Here is an 8,737-nt window from a genome sequence, read left to right as displayed (position 1 = left end):
TGTTAGTTTAGGAAATCCATCAGCTGCACCATGAAAATGTCAAACCCTACTCTTGATTGAATAGTGAAGCCATCAAGAGACAGTGAACAGGCAGAAATGGAATATAATATTCATATAGGTATGTTTACATTAGTGTATAATCACCTGAATATAGGAATTGTTATATTTTTGTTACCTTAGAATGAGCCTTATATATCTACAGACGCAGCAGGTCACCTTCAGTGGAGACCACCGTGTTGAACCACCATGTTTCTAAAGTAGCCCAGAATGGACAAACTCAACACTGGGTCGTTCATTTTTAACACGTTTTATTTAATTCCTTTAAAAATATTTTTCATTGCCTTTTCTTACACTGTATTAGTTTTTATGCACCAAATTGTTTTTATGTTTGCTTTTATAAACCTGATACCTAACTCAAAACTATTTACTGACTTGTCAGTTTTATGTTGATGAAAAATGCTCTATAAATAAAGATTATTATATTATCTAAAATTAGGGAGGCAAACAAGTAAAGGATTTATTGAGAAAAAGTAAAATGAAAGAGTCAAAATAAATTTTGAAAGCCCTAAAGACAACCCTTTAAGATGATAATAAATTCATTTCTGATAACATTTGGCTACATGATATTGTGCATGTATGCAAACAACTGTAAATCTATAAATGGTACTAAACTAAATTGTAAAATCCAAAACTTATTTTCAAAGGTTCTTCCTATATATTTTCATACATGTTTACAGAATTTACACAGAATTATATGTCAGTGTGACCTCTCCTCTGTGGTTTCTCCTTCGAAACCTCAAGACTTCCTCTTTGGTTCGAAGACATCTCCACAACAAACACAAACTTTCACAATGCCTCTCCATGTCATTGTCCCATGCAACAGCAGAAGTAAGATTTAGATTGTTGTGTGGCTAAATACTTCCGTGTCTAGAGGTATTTTAATCAATTTCTGCAATGTTTAGTTCAACTATAGTTCACACTGATATACAGTATCTACATAAATATCAGGAGAGACATTTGTTTTCCATATAGATAGGTATTGAAAGGCGGTTGATAACTGATATGTCACTTCCTCTACCTGTATGTGCACTTAACACCTGTTAATGTTGCATCACAGTCCCCAATGAGTCAGATGAACAGCGGGTCACATGAGCCTCTATAATGTGTGAACATGTGAAGATGTTCTAACTTTTCACTTTTGAATAAGGGACTGGCTTGTGGTCTGTCTGATGTCATCTGCTGGATGCCTTCAGGAGAGGATGAGCTGTGTAATTATAGGAGTTTGGAAATGGAGAGAGACATCAAACACATGCACATACACACTATGATGATGTCATGCTTGTTTTTATTGAAACTGATCATCTATTTAACGGTCTTCAGAGCTGCAGGATGAGACAGATCACCTGTTAGTGAGTTGACCGGTTGTGTTTTGTTTTCGAGAATAATTACAGTCAGCCATGTGAGGTCGGAGTTCGTTGTCCTCTTGCTTGTTACATTTTCTCGTAAGTGCAGCACAGATCAGACATTTCAGTTACTGGCACAACTGAGTAATGGAGTATTAAGTCATACACCAAACTGTTCTGGCTTTATTACAAGATCATTTTGTTTCCAAGAGTGTGAAGTTGTTTAATAGCCTTGTAACTCGACTTTTCTAAAGGAAAACAGTTTGGGAAACTCCTTCGATTCAATGTTAAATGTTAATGTTTTCTTCATGCACAAAAGTATTCTGCTGGGAAATAATGTAATAAGGTTTGTCGATGTGCCCGTCCACAGACTGTGACTCATTCTCTCACAGGTTGGTTAGGATTTTTTTTTGTGCTGCATTGCCATACATGTGAGTCACAACCATCCTGGAGTATTGCCAGAGCCTTTGCCAAATGAGCCATGGAGTTTATTATTGCAATAAGTTTGCCATATTTGGCTGTCAGTCTGAAAGGTCAAAGAGGCACTCCCGTAAACTGTTAACAGTCACATTCAAGTAGCAAACACACTGTAGCATTGAAGTGTTGTGGTCATAGTCTTTGGCTCTCTGTGGCACAGCCAGTAAAACATTCTGGCATTTCCCTCAGAAAACAGCACTGTGCAAATGGTCTGAGGAAGGCTGCAGTCAGTCTCATGTGGAGCCAAATGGAGAGAAGAATTCAGACTGAGACCAAAAAAGGTAGTGGAAATAGGAGTGCGGGGGATGGTGACATGAGAAAAAAAAGAAAGGATAAAACAGTAAGGTGGAATGATATCCTCACCCACGTAAAATTATTCTTTGATGATGCTGCTGTGAGGTAACTGCCTCTACTTTCCCACTTTCCCCCTCCACGATTTGGATCATTATTGTAGCTTGAAAGACAATTTCAGTGGTTTTGTTTGTTTTAGCCAATTAACTACTTGCTGCTGGCCTTTTTCCAAATCCCACCATAAATATCTAGATTACCGTTATAGTATTGAGGTAGCAAATGAGTTAAGTTCATTTCAGCAATGAAAAATATAAAAATAAGTAAGTCTATAAAGACCCTACGTCAGGGGTCTGGATGTGACACCAACATGTGAACAACTTTAAGCCTGGGAACCGACCCCCTTGTTGGAATTAATTAAGATTAAAACAGTAAATCCAGTTTTCTTTTACTCTCATGTCACAGCATCTCCAGATATACCATGGAAATCGTCTTGGCAGATACTTATAACATGTCTGAGATATCCAGTTTATCACAGTAAACATTAAGTCAGCATTATTTTATATCACAGTTAAAAAGTTACATTGCATATAAATGCAATATTAAGGGGTAGTGTTTTGAGAACGATTTTGTTGGTGCATTCAAGTTAACTGAAACATTTTAGATTTAGGATTCTGTTTAGAATATTTGGCGTAATGGAAGCATGTAAGTGTTAAATAAAAGAGGCCTAAGATTTGAACCTTAGGGAATTCCCTGCATGTCACCACTCGGATACATACATAATTGAACAAATATGTATGTGTAGTGCTATAGTTCAGGCTACGCAGTAAGAAGCGTCCCCTTTATGTAGACAGGCAGAAAGTAAGGGAGTGGATGTTAGGGGGGTGGATGGGCATGGGAGCCTTTTAATTAACTGTAACCATAATCTTTCCCTGTCCTTAACAGTGTTTTAGCTGCCCAACCTTAACCATACCCAAACTATAGTTTAGGAACATAAATTAAACATAATCCAGGGTTTTTCAGAATTGTATAACATCAACGTTCTTGTCTGCGAAAGGTTTGTAATATCAGTACTTGTCCGTCTTTGCAGGAGAAATCTCACTTTAAAGTCCCAACATCATCACCAGCCTACCAACGCTGAGAAATGCTATTATATCCCTCCTGTTAGCCACTGGTAGAATCATTGTCTGGGTGTGAACTGTGACCCAAGCTTCACTCACCAACTACAGGAGACTACTCATCCCCAGCTGCTCTGCCCTTCCGCCACCATCTACCCCTCTGAATCAAGCCTCCCCTGCCCTGCGGTGCTCATGTTGGCACGGCTGATATAAAGGCCTGTGTATCATTTCTAGTAGGGATGTAAAAACAGAATACTAACACAGGTGTGTCTGAAAAATCGAAGTCAGGGAGGAAAGACTTGGCTGTGGTAAGGATCACAATGAAGTAGTTCTTCAATTCTTGTTTCAAGATCCTTAGGTGACCACATGCAACACAGAAATGTGGCGTAGGCTAAGAACAAACATCGGCTTACTTTGCAGACTGTGTTTGCTGAAGTGTCTGTGTATTTCTGTGCATGTGTATATTTGTGGAGGTGTCTGACTATGTGTGTGTGTTGAGGTGACTGTGGTGGTCTGTACATGAGTGCTTTCACCTCCACATAGGCCTCTGTCAGAACGGCTTCTATTTTTCTAGCTAAGCAGACCAGTTCAGACCGTCACTCTGTGGTTCCTGCACTTGCATCTCAAATGACAGGAGTTGTTTTCTTTATGTTGATCATTAATTCCCACCAAGCCCAACCATATAATGTTAATAGGGTCAATGGGGCTTGTCACGCATTTCCAAAAACAGGCTGACATCACCTGGGATGAGGCAGGTGGGCCTCCTCTTGTATACAGCCCCAGGTGAGCTGGCATGTTCATGTTGTCTAGACGGGAATGGGTGAGTAATGGTGATGCTTACAGAAAGGTACACAGTTAATGACATTTCCTCTCACTAGTTTGGAAAGTGTGCCTGTATCATCAGGGCTCAGTTGCAGAAAATATTTAGCGGTGATACTCTATGAAAGGCATAGCTGGATCGCATGTTTGTGGATGTGTGTGTTTGTGGCACACAAAAGTGCCGCAAAGGATTGCTGCTTTGGCAGGGAAATTGTTTTGTATTTAGCCCTTAATAGTGCACATTAGCAGAGAGAGAGAAGGAAAGTGCAGACAATGAGAAAAACACATGGCAGAGAGAGGGAGAATTACATTTTTTCACTTTCTATGGTCTCGTAAACCTTCATTCTGCTTCCCAACGGGGTCGGTACAGTAAAAGTCTGCTTAACATCGGTCATGTCGTCAGGAAGTTTTAGTAGGCAGGCAGGAAAGCTGGAATATTCCCTGCTCTGAGCTGCTGTATGCTGTTTGTATGTCGACCTACCGTAATCTAGAGACAACAACCTATTGTCAAACAAAACACATAGTGAAACAGAACATAATGAACATAATGCTTTCTCATTAAGGCTAAATGTTTTAAAAGATGTGGGGAAAATACCACAAGTAAAATGGCTAGGACAAGGATCCAAATTGGCTCAGCATTTTGGGCACAAACAGCTTTTGCGGCAGAAAGGAATTAATGTATTTACTCATTTACAACAACGGCATCTTTGTGTTTTCATTTATATGTTTTGTCTGACTGTTGGCTGGCTTATTTGAATCTACATTGGTCTATTTCACCTCTCCCGAAGGTTAGCAAAAGTTCTGTCCACTCAAAGCCCCTCTTTGTCTCCTTCTTCCAGGAGCTTTTGATGACAAGCTGCTCAGTGAGAGATGACGAAGCAGGCAGGTTGTTGCGAAGGGGGCTGAGCTGAAATGCATGTCGCAGACAGACACCAACAGTGTGAGCAATACAACTGACCAAGGTCAGGGTAGAATGATTCTCTACCTCTTTAGAGCTTACTGTAAGTCCTTTGGAAATGTGCCCTGTCTGTGTGAATATCATCACCTTTCCACTGACAGCCTAATCAGGAATTCATTAATGTGATGAATTGTGGTCTCTGTTTTATAAGACAATCAGTCTTAGTTGGTGTGACAACAGGAAAAGGCACAGACGGTTTCACATGGGTCCCAAATTCTGTGCATGTCTGCGAAGCTCATTTTGCAACACTAACAAAGTCGCTACTTTTTCATTTCGGCGGGTAAACAAGATGCAGACTTCTTTCCTCTATTTCTCCCTTTGGCCTTATTAAAACCACAAGGACAGTCTGGGAAATTAACCCAACAGGAAAAGCACAGCTCCTCCTTTTCACATTGAGTGAATTCACCATGGCCAAACTGTGGATTGTGTGTGAGGTCACAAGTTAAAGAAGCACACTAGTAGCACAAAGTGTACACTTCCATCAAGACCACATTTCCTTGTTCTCTCTCTCTCTCCATCCTCTCTCACTCAAAAACACCCCAGACTGCAGAAATGGAAACACACATGTGTTACCCTGTTAAGGTCATGCTTATTTACACCTGGTGTCGTGGTGTGAAAACACAGACAAGGTTTCCACGTACCCAATTGAAGGAAAAGTGTAACGGAAGACTGCTGTCCTAGAAATGGCAGCACAGCTAATGTCCGGTTTGACTGATGGAGGTATAAACTGTGACTAAACTGAGGATGCACAGCTGTCTGCAGAGGTGGATGGCGTAGGTCAGCATTCACAAAGCTTTGAAGTAGGAGTGTTGTTCCTGGATCAGCATGGACCTTAAAGAAAGGCTGAAGAGGTTAGAGTCCTCCTCATATTCCACCAGTAAGCAATGTGTCTTTTAAAGTTAAGAAAAGCACAACATGATTACTTGTGTCTGAAAGTTGCCACTTGTGGTGACAAACCCACAGAGAATTATTTTCAGTTGGATTATTTCTTCATTGTTTTGTTACACCGCAATTTAATGTTCTGGTTTGCTCTCACCACTCTCATCAGCATTGTTTTTGGCCGGCAGCTGTTTTCAGGAAAAAAGCTCTAAAAACTACCTGCCCAGCACCGAATTGGGGCATTTAGCAGAGCCAGAATTTTCCCTCAGGAGTTGGAGACCAAAACGTGCTAAAAGGAAAATGTATATTGGACTGTTGCTTTCTATCGATTGGTGTGTAAACAGGCAACTGTTTGCTAACAAGTGTGCCATATCAACTTCATCAGGTTATAATGTTAGTGTTGTGTTCATGGCTTGTTTCTGCTTCCCTCAAATGGCCCAGAAATCTGTTATTGCACGTTTTAGTATGAAAATTAAGACTTAACCTGAGAGTTTCAAGCCCAAACATATCATTGTAAAAGGTAAGCCTGCACACCTTAAATTATTGGGCCTGTACATTAACAGGAAGTAAAACTGTACAAATGACTAAAATTTTAGCTTTCAGAGACCTGAAAGACTTGTATCTTGACTAGCAATTTGCTTATAACGAGTTGAGACTTGACTCATGACTATTGACAAGACCTCTTTAAAAATCACCTGTTTAAAAATGTAGTCAGTAACCTAATCCAAGTATCTTTGAGCTTTCAGTTACTTTTGGATTACGTTGATGTCAAATATCCTAGGAAAGAAATAGCAATTAGATGACTTCTATAAGACAACAGAAAAATGGAACCTTAGAAAAGAAAATGGAGAAACAAAGATTTTTCACATTAAAAGTCTCTCCTCTGCTCAGTGTATTTTCAAATTAAAATTTGCTTGTTATTAAGCAAATTCATGCAGTAGCCTACTGAACATTTTCACTGCTGGGAGGCAGGCAAAAACATTTTTTCAATAGAGGCCATGATAATGAATTGAAACTGTAATATTAGCTATGATTTCACTCTATTTTCCGTCCTTTTTGTTTGTCACTGTAATGGCTTACAGTTGCCATTTTTGTATCCTGATTACATAACTCTTTGTCTGGTCCCTCTGCTCCTCCTCAGGACTGACACTGAGGTTACCTCATCTCAAGGGTGTGTGAGTGTCTTGTGTGACTCAACATATAATTCAGTCGATGAAGCACCACCATCAGTACCCTTCACTTGTCACGTCAAACCCTTTGCTGTCACTCTCCAAACGACCCCACCCAATCTGGTTTCCACGGTAACGCTATTGTAGCACCGTGTTGTGGAATCTTGGGAAGTGCTTCGTCAAAGTGTTCGTCTCTACACGGGCCGTGCTCCCGGCGACCTCTGGCATTTGTCGTCAGTAGACCAGCAGATGCTCTTCACATCCTGTGCAGAAAATTCAGACTGATTCAGACTTGAGCGATGACGAGAAGTAGTCAGACTGCTGACAAGCTCAAATTATGTTGCTCAACTGTTTTCTATTCACTGCATAACTGTTTGGAGTATGAACTTCTGCATAACTGTATGTTTTCTATGTCATGTTTTCAGGCTTTTGACTGCACGGTGCATTCTTCTGTTCATATTTTAACTGAAAATCTACAAATTCACAAATCCTATTACTTTTAGAACTCCAGGCAGGGAGCTGGAGGCAAACAGCAGGAGGAACCACCCAGACATGGGTGTGACAGACAGACGGACGGTCATGGTCCCTTTGCTGCTCATCTTGTCCTCCACCCTTCTAGTACATAAACCCGCCACCATACCCTGAAACTTTCTACCTCTCCTCTAAACCCTCTCAACTTTCTTTCCACCTCTTTATCTCTTCAGACAACCAACACTCCTTCCCCCAATTATTCCATCCAGCTGTGGCCATCTGGCTCTCACTTTACTGCCCGTCCACAGTTTGGTGAAGCCGGGGTGGAGAACCATACAGTAAAAACAAGCACTCCCAAGGCTCTACATTTGTTAATGCTTGGCACATATTACAAAAACCTTTTCAGATTTGGAAAGTGTTGAAAACTCCACACAAAACAGCTGTTTTTACCAGTTTTATCTCTTTTAGTCACTGAAGCACAAACACGCGACTCACTGGTTAAATACTGGCAGCACATGAAGTACACAGATTTGTCTCTTGATAATGAGAAACCCTGAGGACCACATTCATTTTTTTTTCTCTGTTTACTTAAAGAAATAGTTTTGGGGAAAAGGCTTATTTGCTTGAAACAGAGCCAGGATAGCTGTTCCTCCTGTTTCCAGTTTTTATGCTATAACCTTCTGGCTTCATACTTACCGCACAGACATGATAGAAGTAAGTTATAAATAAGTGCATTTTTTTATATAAGAAAAAACATTGTCTTTTAATATTCAAAATGTTTAACATCGTATCTCACCAGTTTTTAGGGATTTCTCAATGAATTGCTGTACAGTGTGAAAATCTGCTTGCAGAAACAGTTTCGGTATGACAGTGAACATAATTTTAGCTTTTTTTTGTCAAAGATTACTTTGATTACTAAGATTATTGTTGCTTGGTAATGCACTGCAGACCTTGCAAATCAATCTAGCTTAACTAAATTCCCATATAGTGTAATGTACGGAAGCTTATTTCATCCACTTATTTTTTGATTTGTTTTTTTTATAATTTTTTCTGTTGTACCTGTTTTTCTGAGTAATTCTTTTCCTGTTTTTCTGAGTACTTTTTTTTCTGAATTATCGAAATACTTCCAACTCCCGCGAGAACCTCCAACCTGCA

This window comes from Morone saxatilis, unplaced genomic scaffold (assembly GCF_004916995.1).
Source record: "Morone saxatilis isolate NCDOM2014 unplaced genomic scaffold, NCSU_SB_2.0 Contig11, whole genome shotgun sequence".
Classification (NCBI taxonomy): domain Eukaryota; kingdom Metazoa; phylum Chordata; class Actinopteri; family Moronidae; genus Morone; species Morone saxatilis.
Note: the sequence above shows the minus strand (reverse complement) of the source record.